General features: G+C 38.4%; 1 pseudogene; it reads left to right on the plus strand.

Annotated features, from left to right (window-relative positions):
• Nucleotides 1–16798: 16798 nt before the first annotated feature.
• Nucleotides 16799–20080, plus strand: LOC143579377 (uncharacterized; annotated as a pseudogene).
• The last annotated feature ends 251 nt before the right edge of the window (nucleotides 20081–20331 follow it).

The raw sequence follows: 20331 nt of genomic DNA on the forward strand, positions 1-20331 counted from the left end.
ACGGGGTTACAAGTACTGATTTGTGGGCAGCATGTCGTCATCTCGGGACGGTCTCGGATACATACATTGCAAGGAAACGCGATAGGCGGGGTAATTGGTTTGGTTTTATCAGATTCAGAGGGGTGGCGGACGTGCAAAACCTGTTGGATAAGCTTATCGGTATTAAGGTTTTAAACGCTAAGATTGGTGTCACCCTTGCAAAATTTGATAGGAATGGGAGGAAGGTGGAGGAGAAAGGGGGGAAACAACCAGCGGCTGGGCAAGACATACCATCATCGGGATGTCCGGAGGTGCCGAAAGTGCCTACACAAAGTAGAAGTGGAGTAAGGTCCTATAAGGCGGTGGTAGCAAATGAATGGGTGGTCCGGAAGGAAGTGGAGGTGGAAGATCCAGGGGTGCCATTTCTAAAGCACAGCCGGGAGAGGTCGGTTCTTGCGGTAGCAAAGGGCATGCAAACTTTATGTGATTCCAAACTCATGCTTAATGAGGTTGGGTTCGAGAACGTAGCTTTATCCTATGTGGGGGGTTTGTCCGTTCTCATTAGCTTCAAAGAGGCCAAGTTTTCCAAGGAGTTTGTCCGAGAAAAAAGCGATACATGGAGGTCCTATTTTGACAAGGCGGAGATTTGGAATGGTCAAGATATGGCTTGTGATCGGATTGCGGGTGTGAGGGTAATCGGGGTACCTTTAACACTTCGGGATTCAAAAGTTTACAATAAAGTGGGGGAGTTGTTCGGTAAGATCGTTTGGCCTTCAAAGTTTAGTTGGGAGTCTGTTGACAACTCTTCGGGTACATTTTACATCCTTAAAAAACTTGGAGGCAGAATTGATGAAGAAATAATCCTATCTTGGAACAACGTGAAATATCCGTTTTGGGTTACGGAGGAAGGAAAGTTATGGATGCCTGTTTTTGATATAGATTATTCAACTAGTGTTGAGAGTAGCCCAAGTGCCCCTGTAAAGAAGCGCTTGGTTGGTTTGGATACGGCGCCAGTGGCGATATGGAAGAAGGTGAATTTAGACCAGGTAAGGAGGGAGATGAGTTTGGCCGGAATCACGTTGTTGAGACAAGAGAGCCGGTGACCTCTCCGAGGACAGAAGGTGAAGGGTCGAAAGTGGACGGTCCGAGCACGGATTGCATGCATGGGAAACAGGCTGCATGGCGAGTCCCAAGTCAAAGTTGGCGCATGGGGATAAGGGCATTCTTTTACCAGAAGGTGTTGCTAGTGGTGGTGGGCCACATGTTAACGTGTCATGTAATATTCCAAGTGGGCTTCTATTCGAATCAGGCCTAGGAGGTGGGCAATTGTCAAATTCAAGAAAAAGGCCTAGAAGAGTGTGTAGCCCAAGATAAGGTGAGCAGTTACAACAAAAAAAATGCAACAACAAATATCCATATGGTTTTGTTTATCCATTTCCAGATCTCAATAAATCTATGAGTTCAAATATGGAGAAAAACTCCAGTTCTGGTCTGTCAGTTAATTCCGGAGAGAGATTGGAGGGGAATATGGGGGGTTCACCGGTACGAGAGGAGGTTCTGGAGACTGTGCACATGGCAGACGCGTCGGTAGTTAATGACGGCGAGGGTGGAGATTCCGCCACTGTCGAAGTGGTGAAGACAACTGAAGTTGGGTTTGAGGTCGGAGTCGATTTGATTGAACATCAGAATTTGCTTCGTGAAGTAATTTTGGGTGAGGGCGTAGTTCAAGTTTGCCAATGAATATTGTTACGATCAATTGTAGGGGGCTGGAGAGGCAAAGAAGGAGGAGAAGTGGGTGAGGGGCTTGAAGACTAGTCTTGGGGTCCACTTCATAGCCCTCCAAGAGACAAAATTTTGTTCAATTTCTATAGTTTGGGTAAGTCGGTTTTGGGGGAGAACTTGTTTTGAATTCGAAGCAGCCAAGGCGGTTGGTAATTCTGGTGGCTTGCTTAGTATATGGGATCCTTCCTTTTTTAATGGAACAGGTGTAATAAGAAATCGAAGGTTCTTGGTTGTTACTGGGAAGATCAAGGCGTCGGGTGAAACGTTGAACGTGGTTAACATTTATGCCTCAAACGACGTGTTGGAATGCAGGGCGTTGTGGCATACGTTCCTGTGTATTAAGGATGCTCTTTCGGGGTTGTGGATTTTCGTGGGGGACTTTAATGATGTTAGAGCTCCGTCAGAAAGACAGAATTCGGAGTTCGTTGCTTCAAATTCGGTGGCGTTTAACCGATTCATTGAGGCAGCGGACCTAGTGGAATATAATATGGGGGGAGTGCAGTTCACGTACGCGTCAAATCATGGCAATAAGTTCAGCAAACTAGACCGATTTTTAGTGTGTCGAGGGTTTATGAACAAGTGGCCGTCAGCGTCTTGTACGGTTCTTGATAAGGATTGCTCCGACCATCGTCCGGTGTTTTTAGGGGCCGTGAATGTTAACTTTGGGCATATACCATTCAGGTTCTTTAATTCGTGGCTTCACTTTCCGGGTTTTGTAGATTTTATAGTGATTGAATGCCAAAAATTTACGTTCTCGGGTCCGGCGGGCTTAGCCCTTATGACTAAATTGAGATGGTTAAAGTAAAAAATTAAGGGTTGGTTGGTAGAGTACAAAAGGAATAAGGAAGGGGTGCTGATGGTGAAAAAGTCCATAATTCGGGTGTTAGATTTGGAGGCGGAATCTCGGCAATTATCGCAAGGTGAATTGGATGAAATGGACCAAAGTAAGATGTTTGTACAGGAGGTTGAGGCTCAGATTTTAAAGGATTTACAACAAAAAGCAAAAATACGGTGGGCAGTGGACGGTGATGAAAACTCGAGTTATTTCCATAGCTTGTTAAATGCAAATATAACTAACAACATATTACATGGATTAGCTACCAATGATGGTGGTTGGGTTGATAATCCCATTATTTTGAAAGATTTGGTTTTTGAATTTTTTGCGGAACAATTTAATGAACCGTTGGGTGTGAGGCCGAGCTTAGTTTGTAACGGGCTGTCCAGACTTAATGTGGACGAGGCGGAATTTCTAGTAGGGCCGTTTACGTCATCGGAAATTAAAGAGGCGGTGTGGGAATGCGATGGGGACAAGTCACCGGGTCCGGATGGTTTTAATTTTAAGCTTTTGAGACGGTGTTGGGGATGTTTTGAAGATGATTTCAGAAAAGTTTTCGATGAATTTTATAATAGCAGCTCTTTTACTAATGGATGCTTGTCTTCTTTTATCACGTTAATACCGAAGGTGAAAGATCCTTTGAACCTAGGTGATTTCCAACCCATAAGTCTTATCGGTTGTTTAAATAAAGTCATTTCCAAGGTACTTGTGAATAGATTAAAGGTGGTGATTGGGAAGTTGATTTCGGAACAACAGTCGGCATTTTTGTCAAAAAGAAGTATCCTCGATGGCCCGCTAATTCTAAACGAAGTGGTCGCATGGGAGAGGAAGTCGAGGAAACGTGGCTTGATTTTCAAGGTTGATATAGAGAAGGCGTATGACTCGCTAAACGGGGGATTCCTTGACTCAATTCTTAGTCAAATGAATTTTCCGGTTCGTTGGAGGAAATGGGTTTCGACGATCATTAAGGCTAGTCGGGCTTCTGTATTGGTAAATGGGTCTCCCACTCGGGAATTTAATTGTTCGCGGGGCCTAAGACAAGGTGACCCGTTATCACCATTCCTATTCATCATCGCAATGGAAGCACTGACTTTTATGATGGAAAAGGCAACGACTTCTAATCTATTTAAGGGGTTGAGGTGTGGAGATAATGGATCATTGTTGTCACACCTTATTTATGCCGATGACGTGATTTTCTTAGGGGAATGGGAAGAGGAAAATGTTGTGAATCTTCGCCGCATTCTTAGGTGTTTTTATTTGGTGTCGGGGTTGAAAGTGAATTTGTCTAAATGCAAGGTGTTTGGGTTATGTGTGACTTCGGAAGAAGAACAATATATGGCGGACCTTCTCCGGTGCCGGGTAGGAAGTTTCCCGTTTAAACACTTGGGGATACAAATTGGTGGGAATATGAACCTTATTTCGGCTTGGGATCCGGTGGTTGAGATGTTTCAAAGAAGGTTGTCAGTTTGGAAAGCAAAAACGTTGTCGTTCGGGGGCCGTGTTACGGTTATTAAGTCGATGCTAAATGCTTTACCGACTTACTTTTTCTCCTTATTTCGGGTGCCTGATGGGGTTTTAGAAAAGCTGGACCGTCTTAGAAGAAATTTCTTTTGGGGAGGTTCGGAAGACAAATCGAAGATCAACTGGGTAGCTTGGGAACGAGTAATTGCACCGAAAGAATATGGTGGTCTCGGCCTAGGATCGCTTTGGGATACAAATTTCGCTATGTTAGCAAAATGGTGGTGGCGATTTAAAGGGGAGAGAGACAAACTGTGGAGAAGGGTAATTTGGTCAATACACCATACGTCGAGGGATTGGCAAAGTATTCCGGTTAAGCTTTCGGTTCCGGGCCTGTGGAAACAAGTTAAGAGATCAGCGGATGAATTAAATTCACTTCGGATTAGGTTGGAACTCCTATTCAAACATGTCATTAAAAGTGGGAATAATACGTTATTTTGGCTTGATTTTTGGATTGGAGATGAGATTTTAAAGGATAAATTCCCTATTTTGTTTGGTCTTGATAGAGTGAAAATGTGTACTGTGGCAAATAGGTTGGTAATGGTGGATGGCCAAATATGTAGTACATGGGAGTGGTCAAGAGTGCCGCGTTCGGGTTCGGAATTAGAGGAGTTGCACCAACTGCTTCTCCTCTGTCAGGGTGTAGTGTTGGAAGGAGGTACTGACACAATGCGTTGGGAGTTGGATGGTGTAGGCGATTATTCAGTTTCTAGTCTGAAAGACAGACTCAAAGAAGTTCGGTTCGCCATGCCGAATTACAAAATTTCTTGGAATAATTGGGTTCCGGGTAAAGTTGGTATTCTTGCTTGGCGAGCGGAGTTAAACAGGGTCCCGGTGCTTTCTTTACTCTACAAGCGGAATATTATTGGAGGCCCGTTAGATTGTCCGGCCTGTGGTGAGTCAGAAGAAACAACCGAACATGTTTTTGTCTCGTGCGGTTTGGCGCAAGCGGTTTGGCAGATCATAACTCTTTGGTGTAAGGTACCGTGTATTTTCGCATTCAGTATTCAAGATATTTTTGATTTATATAAATTCACAAAGTTTCCAAGGAGGAAGGCGAAGTATTTCCATGCGGTTTGCCTTGTTTCGATGTGGTGCCTATGGAAGGCGCGAAATGAAATGGTGTTTAATGGCGCGGGGGTCACGGTGGAAAGAGTGGTGGGAGATATAAAAGCGTTTAGTTTTCTTTGGGTCAAAAATAGGTCGGGTGCGGGAACTTTGTCATGGAAGAATTGGTGTAGTTTCCAAGCGTAAATAGTTGTTTTGTAATAGTTGTAGTGCTCATTGCTGGTGGTTTGGGTTGTGGACTAGCTACTTGCTAAACCTCAACTTGTTGTACCTGTTGGTTTTTAATATATGCTTTGGTTTGCCTTTAAAAAAAAAAAGTGGCATGGTATCATTAAAAAGCTACCATTACCAAGTAGAACCCCAGTTATAGTCAATTATAAAACAAATTTCCATATCCATCTGGCCATACTTGTTACTCAATAGCCGTCGGATGCGGGTATACCCGGTGGGATCTTATGTGGTTAACTATTTTGTAAAAGCTAATTAAAAGGTGTTTGATGATATGTCTAGTAAAAAATGGCTGACATCTAAAAACTATGTGGGCATTTCTAAGTTCAAACATGTGTAAAGTATAAATGCTGTTAAATATTTAGATGAGGTTCTAAATTTGTGTCCATCAAGATTGAGGGCGAAATCCTGATTACCAATGTGTCAATGCTTTTTTATTTCGTGCTTTTTTTTTCTTATTTGAAGTTTTCGTAAAAACTTTTGTTAGAAATTAAAATTGATCTTTTATTTATTTTAGAGAAAATTATTGTTTGCGTCGCTGTGGTTTTAAGGCGGAGGCACAATGAGTTCTCGAAAATTTTTTTGAACTGGTTGAGTCTTTGTGGTTTCAAAAATGAACAATTTGAGTCTTTGCCGTTACTTAACTTTCAGGATAAACTTTCATTTTACTGACACCACGGGGAATCTAATTGTTTGTTTCAGAAACCATAGGGACTCAATTGTTCGTTTCTGAAACCACAGGGACTCAATCAGTTCAAAAAATTTTAGGAACTTATCGTGTCTTCGCCCTAAAATCACAGGGACGCAAACAGTAATTTTCTCTTTATTTTAACAAGTTACCTTTGTGCTGAACAACTATACGATATACTAACATAAAAACTAAATAGAAATTTAAAGCCCAGAAAACATGAAAGTTCAGGCTCTTCTGGAAAACAATAATTAAATTGAAGAATTGAAAACTTTTTTTTTGAACCGTAAATGAGACTCGCTCTCTTATTGTGACATCGTAGGCACTGGTATAATCAGCAGGCTACGGAACAAGACCCGTAAAATCCTGTTCTAATTTAATGTTTTAAAGATTATAGAATATCTGGCTATATTTTCATATAATTATAATTAACCTCTATATATAATTACACTCTAATATGCGTGCTGATTAGTGATTTGTTAGTGTTAATTATCTGATTAATATAATTGAGAACTTTGATACCACAAAATGTGTTATCTTTCTTGTTTTTATATAAGTAATAATGGTTTTGTATTTCAACATGTTCATTTGTGTTGGCTATTAAGCTGTGTTGATTGGTGTTAATGCTTCTATAGGCCCTAAATCCTGGGTTCTAATCTTCAATAGTGCAAACATTGGTTTTTTTCATAATCAAGTGTCACTTATATGTTTTTGGTTATTCTTTTTTCAATATTTTATTGAAGTCTGCTATTTATGTTTTGGTTATTTTTTTAAATGTGTTATCTATGTTTTTGTATACGTGAGAATGGTTGTCTTTTAATATTAACTTTGGTATGGGCTGGATGGTTGTATTTTTAAGTTAAACTGACCGAATTCGTGTAGAATCACCGCATTTTGATTTAGTTTCAGTACCCTAACGAACTTAACGAAAACCAATATAATGCCAATTTTGTTTTTGGTTTAGTACGGTACCGTAACGAACGTGAGAGAGATCGACCAAATTTGCGTAGACTCTACCTCAACGCCCGGGATCGACAACACTCGGGTTTTATCAACGGCCGAGTGTAACTGACCGACGCTACCCCATTGGTCCACCTCAGTTTTTATATTGTTTTTGTTCTATTTTTGTTTTCAGTTCCAACACCATAATGCACGTAACCAAAACTGCTAAATTCGTGTCGACTTACCATCTGATTTTATTTTAACACTGTCCTAGTTTTACTGACCTGTCCCGGCCCGAGTAAAACACTCGTTATTTTTACTTTTAGAGTTTACATTATTTGCTAAAGCGTTAAGCCACCTTGATAGGCAGGCAGGGTCGGCTCAATCACTTTGATGGCTTAAAACGATGTTTAAAATTGAGGCCTTATTGCGCGCGCACACACACATATATATATATATATTAGGCTAAGTATAAAATGAAAACCCACTTAAGTTGTGAGAACTCTAGAAACTCATTCTCAACCACATGTTTTTAATTAATGTTTAAATCTTGTGGTCCACAATTAAAGTGAATAAAAAATGTAAATATAAATATAATTTTTTCTCTCTCCTGAAAACATATATAAAAATTAGTAAAAAAATGTTAAAAAATAGCAAAACATTTTTTTTTATGTTTCGATGTTTTGTATTAAATGTTACAACATATATTACATGTAACAAAAAAAAACGATGTTACATAGGGTTTTCGCGGGTTTTCACAACTCAAATGGGTTTTCATTTTAACCTTACCCTATATATATATAGTAAGGTTAGAACAAGAAGTGAGTTTTTCCTAAAAAGTGTAGGAAACAATATGGACCATTGATGATCTATAACTCATAAGGGGGAGGATAGTCCATTTTGTATTTAATTATTTTAAGAGATAATATTACTGATTATTATAATTCCTTTCCTCGAGTCAAACAAATTCACGCCCGTCTCATCGTCTCCGGCTCAATCTCCGACCCATTCGCCGCCGGCATGCTGTTATTGTCATATACAGTATCGACCCAGTTCAACCTCCAACATGCTTACTCTGTATTCAAATCAATCCCACATCGCATTGTCATTAACATTTTCCGAAACCGTTACGAGGTCGGCGTGACAAGAACCAGACAACAAAAACCATGAGCCACCTGTCCGACTCGTTGAAACCCAATCTCCATCGAAATGGTAGTGAGGACGGCGGCTATCCGACGACAACAACGATTTCCGCTACCCAGATCTCAAAAAACCACTACGGCCATGTCGACGAGGAGAGGCGGCAACAAAGCGACATTATCTCGTTTTCCAGCGATAACATGTGACGGATTCCATTTAGATCTGATTTTTCGGAGGACAATGATTTAATTGCGGCGACGCTGTGGTGACGGCGGAGGATGCCGAGAGACGACGTACACGGTTTCCATTCGCAAGTGGATGACGTCGTTATTGAAAGATTAGATCTTCGTCGAGATTGATTCTGACTTGTTCTTTCATATCCATTTTTATGTACTTTTGGGTATGCACACCACCACCCGTGCCCCCTTTGTTTTTTTAGTACAACATACATTATACATATATAAATAATAAACATGTTAGATTGTTATGAATAAATATAGAACAAAAGATTTGGTAAAGAGTGGTGGTGGTGATGGCAAGACGTGGAACGGGCTTGTTGACACATGCTAAATGTGGGTACATTGATAAAGCACGCTAGTTGTTTGACAAAATGCCTGAAAGAGATACTTCATCATGGAATGTGATGATATGTGGACTTGCCACACACGGGCTCGGCATGGAATATGATGTCGCCGACCACTGATTTTAAGTGGCTTGTTTCCAGCATACATTCAAATGACGAAGATGATGTGTTCAGAGTGTTTTTGTTCTTTATATTTATTGTTTGACGAAGTATATCTTGTTCATCAGTGTGTTTTAGTTCTTGGTGTTATTGGTGTTGTGTTTTAAATTTGGATTAAAATATTGTGTTTTTTTTAGATTTTGATTATTTTGATTTAAAACACACTGTTATATACTTTGTGATATTCTTGGTGGTGTGTTTTAAAGTTGGATTAAAGAAATGATAATTATAGATTGATAATGTTTCCATATATAATATAACACACTGGACGTTATACCCCTAGAGTGTTATAAAACAAGTATTAAAATAAAACACACAACCTACAAAACACACTTTCCATCTAGACCATCAGATCACCAAATCTAACGTACCAGATAACTTCTTACACTTTTTAGACACACTTCACTTCTTATTATAACTCCACCCTATATATATATATATATATATATATATATATATATATAGGGGAAGTATAGAATGAAAACCCACTTGAGTTGTGAAAACCCGTGAAAACCCTATATAACATCGTTTTTTTTTTGTTTTTTTTGTTACACACGTAATATATGTTATAACATTTAATACAAAACATCGAAAATTAAGAAAAAATGTTTTGCTATTTTTTAACATTTTTTTACTATTTTTTATATATGTTTTCAAGATTGAGAAAAAGTTATATTTATATTTAACTTTTTTATTCACTTTAATTGTGGACCACAAGATTTAAACTTTAACTAAAAACATGTGATTGAGAATGGGTTTCTAGAGTTTTCACAACTCAAGTGGGTTTTTATTTTAACGTTACCCTATATATATATCATCATCATCATCGTACTCAGTATATCCCACCAATAGCAAAGCTATGGTAGAGTCTGAGGAGGGTAAGATGTAGGCAGCCTTACCTCTACCCCATAGGGATAGAGAGGCTGCTTCCGGTGAGACCCCCGGCTCGATAGTAGTTTTGCATCAAGCCTTGGACATAAGGCACATAGCACTCAATCATCGGGACACCAGCTGATCGGTGCATGTACCCTTATCTTTCAGCTATCAACGCCACTACATGATGCCTGATTAACCATCCGTCACTTTTAACGTTATTTTCACGAGATTAGTAAAATAACGTCAAAATTAGTGCAATTTCACTTTTGCCCACCCGAGGGTTCACACATATATACATCATATGTGCGCACCGCAAGCAGGCCTATATATATATATATATATATATATATATATAGGGAGAGGATCAAGAGAAAACTTAAAAACTTATAAAGAATTATTTTTAATTAAAAATAAAAAATATTTCAAAATTTCCGTTTTTGCAATTATTCTTATATTTTTTTACCCTTCACTCGGAAAAAATAAAAAATAAATAAAAAATTAAAAAAAACGTTGTAATGCACATGCGTGTTACTGTACGATACCGTTATATTACACATGTGTATTACTATGTATTTTATGTTCAATAGCGTTGATTGCATATATTCAATATTCGTGTATTGTATATTTGTAATAGTGTTGTATTATATGCATAAAAAAATAATAATAATAACATAAAAGTCGTTGTAGTGTACATGTGCGTTAATGTTGTATTACCCATACGTACTAATTTGTATTCGATGTGCGTATTAGTTTTATATTGTATATATACAATAGTGTGTATCAAATATGTACAATAGTTACAACACTTTTGTATATATGTAATGCACACTATTACACATGTGCACTACACCGACAAGATTACCGACAAACTTTTTTTTTTTGGAATAATAACAACATATAATAATAATGGAAAAAAAAAACTACAATTTTTTTTAAAAAAAAGTTAAATATAATTATTTAGGGGTTTTTAAGTTTTCTTTTTAAGAGGTGTTTTCATTTGATCCCAATCCTATATATATATATATATATATATATATATATATATATATATATATATATATATATATATATATAAAGGTTCAAATAAGAATAAAGGGTTTTCTAGGAATGGTAAGAACCAATAGATTTTGACATTTGGCATTAAAATCTTTGGTAAAAGAATAATTCTAGGAAACTATGTCGGTTATAATGGTGAAAGAGTAATTCTAGGAAACTATGTCGGTTTTTGGTAATTTTAAATCTCAACCATTGATTAACATGATTCAATGGCTATGCTTTATTCCTAGTCTTCCTAGAAAACTATCTCTTTTTATTTTAACCCACCTATATATATATATATATATATATATATATATATATATATATGGTTGAGATCAAATGAAAACACCTCTTAAACAGAAAACTTAAAAACCCCTAAAGAATTATTTTTAATTTAAAAAAAATAGTTTATTTTTCCCCATTATTCTTATATGTTGTTATTGTTCAAAAAAAAAAACATTGTCGGTAACCTCCTCAGTATAGTGCACATTTGTAATAGTGTGTATAATATATGCAAAAGTGAAGTATTGCATACAATAAAACACTATTGCACATATTTGATACATACTATCGTACATATGCAATGCAAGACTAATATGCACATCGAATACACATTAGTACGTATGTGTAATACAACATTAACACACATGTGCACTACATCAACTTTTTTTTTTATTATTATTTGTTTACATATAATACAACACTACTGCACATATACAATACACAAATATTGAATATATGTAATTAAACATTATTGAACATAGCAATACATAGAATGCACGTAATACATCAGTATCGCACAATAATACGTATGTGCATTACAACGTTTTTTTAGAGTGAAAGGTCACAAAATATAAGAATACTAGCAAAAAGGAAAATTTGAAAATATTTTTTATTTTTAATTAAAAAAATTCTTTAGAAGTTTTTAAGTTTTCTTTTTAAGAATAAGTTTTCTCTTAATCCTCTCTATATATATATATATATATATATATATATATATAATACTGGCAAAAAGGGAAATTTGAAAATATTTTTTATTTTTAATTAAAAAAAATTCTTTATGAGTTTTTAAGTTTTCTTTTTAAGAATGAGTTTTCTATTAATCCTCTCCATATATATATATATATATATAATATAAAATTCTGCTTTCACTCCAAATAGATCAAGATTTTATCATTATTTTTTGCAAACACATAAATAATGCAATTTCTCACCTTCCCAAACCTATTTCAATTCAAATGCCGCTCAAATCACATGGATTAATCAAAATCCCAAATTACAAATATATAATTATTAATTTTTTTGTTTGGAAATTCGAGCCTTTAGAAAGTGGGAGCCCACAACCCCAGCTTCATTCCACAGTCCCTAGAGAAGGCCCTATATACATGTGTAAACGAGCTAAATGAAACTTCCCTAAACTCGAGACCGACTCGTTTAATTTAACAAAGTGATCGAGTTCGACTTCTTGACCATTTATTCAATTTAGAGCTCGGCTTGCTATTTTTTCACCCAAACTGTACGCGAACTTCCATAAACAAAGGCCAAAGCCGCAAACAACCTCCACAACCCGGCGGAAGGCCAAAACAGGCAAAACAATTACATCAAATAGAATTTACACTATACCAATTTAACGATTTGCAAATAGATACATGTTTGTACCAAAGAAAATCGAGGATCTAATGTTACAAATAATGTCTTCAACGTTCACCTCTTTACTTTCAAAAAGCTTTTCATCACATGCATTTCAAGTACACAAACAAGCAATAATAATAATAATAATAATAATAATAATAATAATAATATTATGAATATGAATAATATGAAAAGCCTCATATCAATTCCATATAGATCAAGAGACCCACTCAGCTCGTTTACACACATACCTTTATGTTTCAAGTATTAAAGCAAGTAATTAACATATCTAGCAAGAAAGTTTTAAAAGCAAGATGGGAAAGAGAAAAACCAAGAAATCGTGACGAGAAATAAAGGTGAAAGCACTTCTTGTTAGCATGAAAGCACATCTCCAACGCCCCCAAATTGATGGAAATAAATTCCACCACATGGACATTGTTGATGGAAACTATCTTAAATATTTACGGTCTTTGGGAAACAACTGAACCTGGTGAAGAAATAAACGAAAAGAAAGTACACTTGACAAAAGCAATGATCTTACAAACATTACTAGAAGATGTGCCAACGCAGGTTTCACTATACTCAACCGCAAAGGACGTTTGGTACTTGATCGAGGTTGGATCCCTTGAAGCAGAAATGGTTTAAAAGGCACGTGTACAAACTCTAAGAAGCGAATTAGAACTAAAAAAATAAAATAAAAGAAGATGATACTGTAAGTAATTTTGCAAGCAGATTATGAAGCATATGATCAAAGTTCAAAAGCCTTGGAACCATAAAAAGATAAGATAATAGTAAGCAAGTTATGTACCTCGGTTGCAAAGAAATTTCTACCAAACGTGACAAGTATCAAAACAATATACATAAATATACAAAATGCCATTTGAGAGGCAGCAAGCAAAGAACGCCTCAAAAGTAAAGAGGAACTAGATAACAATGATTAGAACAAACTCCTGATGACAAGTTAAGACTATATGTAGTTGATGAAGCTCCTATAAGAGTGCTATGCCACATGTAACGCCACGACGTTATAGGGGATTTTATGACTAAAAGAGGTTTGGTGGATGGAGCCCCTTCCAATAATTACCTCATCATTGTTTTTTTATTATTAAAAATAATGCAAATAGCATTTTGTTAAATAATAAAATGAATTAAAAAACTGCATTAAAGTTAAAACAAGTACATTAAAAAAAACATCATAGTACTAAAAATAAATATTACTCTTTACGCTTATATTTTTTTAATAATTTTATCCCTTTTTATTTTTGCTAGCCTCCGGGCATGTCCGGTAAGGTGGTCGATCGGTTGCTGCAAAAAAGTGAGATCTTGTTTCATTTTCCTGTCGTTAAGTACTTCGGCGAACACCTTGTTAGAATCAGAATTTTGTTGCATCACCTGCAAACGTTAACTCCTAAGGTTGTGTTAATCGGCGAGTCTGCCGTTGATTTCGTGAATTTTTCTCTAACTGCCACACTCACACCGCGGCCGACGACCCCACCCATTTCCCCTTTCCACGACTTCTTCTACCGCCCGGTCAAGGCAACTCCACATACTCTTGCTCGTCATCACTGACTTCGTCATCGTTTAAGTCGAAGTTTTGAGCATCGGACCGCGACGTTTCAGGAACAACCAATGACGAGGTTTTGGACCTTTTTGATGTCGCCTACTTCCGGACCCAACAGGTGGTACAACGATCCACTTAGCGTGAGAACGATGAATATTCCAACAATTCATATATAAAAAGGTCCCCCGAGCACTTTGTACTCAGTCAGTGCCGCCGCAATAATTTCAACATTACCGACACCACTATCCCATGATTTATAAAGCCGGTTGTAAACCCCTTGAAAGAGTTGTCATCTACCGTTTATATAGGACCATTTTCCTAATATAGAATTAGGCGTTCGGTAGTCATCCTCTTTGCCCATTTCCTTAAAAAATAGTTCCAGAACTTTGTCCAAAAAAGTGCATAATTTTTGATAGTTGGCTAAAAAAAAGTAGAAAACATATTACTAACCTTTAATATTTTTAACCTAAATAAAAAAGAGTATTATTAAACAACAGTTACAACAATCGAGATCTTCCGAGACTGAACACCACGACCGTGAAAGGGTCAAATACTCCTCGGGGGTCCAGTTGAGTTGTTTTTTAACACGAGACTTGGCCGCGTCTTTCTTTTTGTGTAACCGTCCTTGTCCGGCTTTGCTCGAATCAGCATTTTAAAATTTCCTCGAACCGGGTTATATCTCCTTCTCGTCTTAAAGCACCGGATCGAGTTGTGTCTCCGGCACCGTCTCCTCTAGTGTCGGTGGGAAGTTCGGATGAGTCGGTGGGTTAAAAGGAACGGGTGGAAGGTTGGTGGACATCCCTAAATATTGCATGTATGACATCATGTTAGGGTTAAATTCATACCCATCGGGAAGGTGGGGGTTGATTGACTCGATTGGGTGATGTTTGGTTGAGTCGGTTGTGAGGTGCTCGGTTGGGTGGTGTTTGCGTTGGTTGGTTGCAAATTGACTAAAACCGAACATGGAACGGTTGAATGGATTCATAGTGGGTAGAGAGTGGAAGGTTTTTTTTGTTTTGATTTTGATAGAATATGAAAGAATAAGAATACGTGTTTTAAAAAAAATGGTATGTATGATATATATGGACGATGAAGATGATGAAAAATAAAAAAGTTTTTTTTAAACTTGCCGTTATCAACGGCTTTATTTGACCAAAAGGGAGGGAAAAGGAGAATGCTCGGCGCTGTGTGGAGCGCCCCCCTCCCCCCCCCCTCTCCAAAGTGCCCATAGTGCCCCGGGTGGCGGTCTTTCTGGCGCTATGGGCCCTGTGAGGACGGGAAACGGCCCAATACATATGGTCTAATAATCAAACTAAAAGTCGGCACTATGGAAAATGATGTGGAAGGGGATGTGAAAGAAACTTTGATAGAGGTAGAGGATATGGGAAGAACTCAAATACAAATCAATGAAGCAAAGACAAAAACAAGTTTAGATGTAATGAATCAGTCGCTTTGCAAACAAATGCACCAAATGGAAAGACAAGAAGCATGAAAACGAAGAAGAATCTCATCTGACTTATGATGAAACACCAACATTACTATGAAGGCATAAAATGATAAATCAAAATTAAGGGTGAGACTGCTAGCATAATATTGGATTTTATCAGATTAGAAATATTCTAGATTAACCTAAGTTTAGTATTTAAATTGTATTATTACTAGATCGATATCCTAGATGGTGGCGGTTACTCTTGTAACACACTGAACAGGTTCACCAAGGGTAAAAGCACATTTTCATTTAGTATAAATAAGGCAAAATTCTTCATGTGTAAATAACGATCAATCATCAATAACACAAGTTCATATCAATTCCCGTGTAAATCTAGTAGCAAGCTATATAATCATAAACCGATACTCATAATATGGATGATTGATGATCTTTCTGATAATCCTTTTTCTATGATGTTTCCTTAAACCTGTGTGCGAGATGATTTCCCTTATGTGATCCTTTTTTATTAACAATAAACAACCCATTTTATCAAGATTTCTATGAATATTGGCGAGTCTTGACCATAACCCATTGATTCGACCAGTCACCATCATCTCCGATCTGATTTCCAAACACAACCAACCAATGGTTACTCACTAATCATAATCACAATTTGTATTCTTTAACAAAAGCAAACACATATATACACTTCCCAACTCTCTTTACTGACTGATGCAAAAAGGGTCGGTCAAGAAACAAGATTTGATATGATAGTTTATTTAAAATGAAGAGAAGAACTACATAATAAAAATAAATAAGTAAATACGACTGTCATGCTTGAATTGAAGTTATGATAGTTGAGTGAGCATAAAGTTTTGAATTTTGATGGATATGTTATATATGTGTTAGGAGTAGTAGGGTTTCTGAATTCAACAATCCTTACTTTCACTCCTTTTTCTCCTCTCTTTTTCTGATAATAAAGTTGTTAACATCGTGTGAATTGTTAAGCTGTGAGGTCTTTATCACAGCAGGTTCCACAATCTCTCGACTTTTATTTATATTTTTAATTAATTAATTAATTGGTTATTTATTTATTTACTTGTCTATTGTCTTCTTCCCCCTTAACTTTTCAGCTTTTGTGTTCCTCTCTTTCTTCAACCTTTTATACCCTAAAAACAAAAACCCATCTCAAATTTCAAGAATCCCACTCTCAACAACAACTTCATATATAATATGCCAACTAAACTAGTTCAAGATTTCTTTAACAAATTAGTTGTAATCTTCTTTTCAAGATTTCTAAACAAAGTTGTTGACTGTTAACTTTTTCCTTAAACAAGATCATGAGTGACAACAAAGGTGGAGATCACAAGTCTCCTAAAGAAAACCCAGTTCAAGAAACCCTAGAAGACCTTCAACTTCCCATCACCGCCACCACTGCTCCGGCGTTTCTCTCTCCACCGCCGCCGCCGCCGCCGCCACCAACACCGTCTACCCATTACATACCACCGGAACCACTGAATCCCAAAAGACCCAGATACACCAGTGCCACCGGCCAATGGAAACTCTTACCATCACCCTCACAGAAACAGATTCCCACCACCGACAAAACCCCATCTCCGTCCACAAACCCACCGCCATCAGCAGCTCATGCAGCAGCAGCAGCTTCTTCTTCGGACACTGCTTCATCTCCGTCACATTCTCCACGGCCGTCAGTCTCCGGGCAGGAGATAAGCAAGTCAGAAGGAGAACAACAGCAATATTCACATCACCAGTTGAGAAAAGGGAAGTATGTGAGCCCAGTTTGGAAGCCAAACGAAATGCTATGGCTGGCTAGAGCATGGAGAGTGCAATACCAAGGTGGTGGTGGTGTGACCGTGTCCGAACTGGAAAACCCCATAACGATGGAAGCGAATGTGGTACCCGCGCCTTCAGGAAGAGGGAAAACTAGAGCCGAAAAAGACCGGGAAGTTGCGGAGTTCTTGCAACGAAATGGGGTTAATCGGGATGCGAAAACAGCCGGGACAAAATGGGACAACATGTTAGGTGAATTTCGAAAGGTTTACGAGTGGGAGAGAGGCGGGGAGCGAGAGCAAATCGGGAAGAGTTACTTTCGGCCCTCGCCTTACGAACGAAAGCTGCATAGATTGCCCGCTTCTTTTGATGAGGAAGTGTTTGAAGAGTTGGCACAGTTTATGGGGTCTCGGATTAGAATCCCACAAAGCAGCAGCATTGCTAGAGGACACTCGCCTTTTCTCTTGACTGCGGGAAGTGGCGATCAGGATTCGCGGTTAGCGATCGTTGACGCCAAATCGTTTCCCCCTCCCTCGTCGTTTCTAGACGATGATATCCCGTTCTCATCTTCCGGTACGAAATATGATTTTATGTGTTTGAAAAACAATCTAATACAATATGCGCCAATCTTGAAAACATTCTATAAAGAAGATTTAACGTCTTCTTTTATGTAGTGCTTTGCATATTATGTTTATCCTGAACACTTGTAAAACTCTCAACCTTTCTACAAAGATTAATAAAAATGCGATCTTCTTTCAATGTAGGGAGGGGTGGTAGACATATGATGATGGGCGGGTATCTTCACGGTGTTAGAGGAAACTTGTTAGGAGTGGATAGTTCAACAATGGAGGTGGGGGGTGGGGGACAATATGAAGGTTCATCCACATCAACATTAAAGGAACCAAAAAGAACTGGTAAAGTAAGAATGGTGTGGGAAGAACTTGTGAGCTTATGGGCTGAGGACGGTGAGCATCATAGAGGTAGAGTTAAGGTTCAAGGTACAAGCTTCTTAAACGCTGATGAACTCACTTTCTTGGATGATGCAATGGTTGCTTGTACGTTGGAGGTGTTTGAAGATGCTAATTCCCCTCTTAGAGGGTTTCCTGTTGATAGATTTATTCCTGGTCAACAAGTTAAAGTGGTTGGCAGAAGAAAGTCAACTCATCCCCCCAATATTGGTAACACAACAGTACATATAGTAATACAATCCACAAGAATGCTGTATAATATTTGTCAGAACTTCAATTTTGTTCTTCCTCCACAGGTTTGGTTACTGATAGATCTCAAGCTCCATTAGAGCCATCAATTAGATCATGTGAGTCAATAACTCTTGTATTAAGGTTCTTCAAATGTTTGTTGGGAACAACCTTGTTATAAACTTTGTACTTTGTCTGTTATTACAGCAATGCCACAATGGGAGTTTCAAGATCCAACCGAGTATTACTTGGGCTGTCTTCGAGTCCCCCGCCGTCTCTACCGAGCTTGACTGACCTCTCATGGTACTTGCAGGAACCACCATCAGAAGAGTTCCGATTCCCAATTTGAAAAGATTTGTATCGCGATCTTCCACAAGGGAAAGAACTCTTTTTTACCACCTCTTCCGAACCTCTAGACTGTAGATCCATCACGTTAGAGATCTTAAGCCCGATTGCCCGATCAAACCCCGACTCACACCTCCAACATAAGAGAATCTTTTATCGGCCTATGGGACGACTGCATCAATCGGGTTGTTTCCAAATTCATCAATCAAGATATGGTGTTCATTAGAAAACCGTCTCTTTCACATTCAAACAATGCCATACAAGATCAATGGCCTAATGTCACAGGATTTGTGCGGAACTTTTGTTTATGGAGAGGCGAAGAAACTGAAAGATTACGAGAAGATAACAATCTTGATACATCATCACTACTGGTGCAAAAGCTACTATGGAGTTACTTGGATCTTCCATACATTTTAGGTTATTATGCAGTCGGGCACATTGTCACCTTTTGCGCATTAAGTAGAACGCATGATCGCCTCATCAGAACCGATCTCCACACTGTTGATTTATCAACACCTGTAGATAGGATCAAAGCCTTGGTTCCATGTTGGAGGATGGCTGGTTTGCTATCACTGTTGGCTGATCGTTGCGCTAACGTTCAGCAGATCAACAAATCATATGTTTACAGCGACTTTGAAAGAATCGATATGGGCAACCATGTAATTGAATTCACACCCAATTATATGACTAGGGTTGAGCAAGCGAAAATGGGCTACCGTAAAAGAAATATACGATTTCCTTGATCACCGGATACCACATTCCGAATACATCTGTCTGTCATCCGAACGAGATTTAAGTTTGAGCTTCAAGCCGAGAGGATGCAAACTAAAAGTCTCCACATTCGAGCAGCTAATTGAGGCTCTTAAACACGTAACGAAAGCGTTGGTTGCGTTACACAACTTATCGTTCATGCACCGCGACCTCGGTTGGGATAAAGTGATGAGAAGAAACGATAGAGAAAACGAGTGGTTTGTTATCGGGTTTGACGAAGCGGCGAGTGCGCCGCAGATATACCCGCCCCAACAGGACATCGGGGTGGGGTTATCGGTGGGCGGGCGGCACGCGACGGAGATGAAAGGGCGGGGAATGCATGGGGTGAAGGTGGACGTGTGGGGTGTAGGACAAATGCTGAAGACATGTGGGTTGGTGGGTTTGCCCAAGGCGTTAAGGGAGTTGCAGAATAGGTGTTTGGATCAGAACCCAGAGCAGCGGCCGACGGCGGCGGACTGTTATCACCACCTGCTGCAGTTGCAGTCATCAATGTCAGCTGCCACCGCCGTTGATTACTAAGAAACGGTAGGTGTTTATTTTGACAGCACATTCTGCATACGTAATACAAGACATGCACTCAATATCCACAGAGAAAGGACTGCATGGGTTTTGTAGGACTGCAGTAAATAGCTCTTAGGGTTTCAGGGGCATATCTGGGATTTCACATATTGTATGAACTTTATTCATCTTTGAAACATCTACGTACTTGTTTGTATTCACTTCTCTCTAATTGGTTTTGGTGTTTTCTTATTATAAAAGTGACAACGTGG

Source organism: Bidens hawaiensis, unplaced genomic scaffold (genome assembly GCF_021521415.1).
Source record: "Bidens hawaiensis isolate Kalapana, Puna unplaced genomic scaffold, B.hawaiensis_p1.1 tig00001463_1, whole genome shotgun sequence".
In the NCBI taxonomy this organism is placed as follows: domain Eukaryota; kingdom Viridiplantae; phylum Streptophyta; class Magnoliopsida; order Asterales; family Asteraceae; genus Bidens; species Bidens hawaiensis.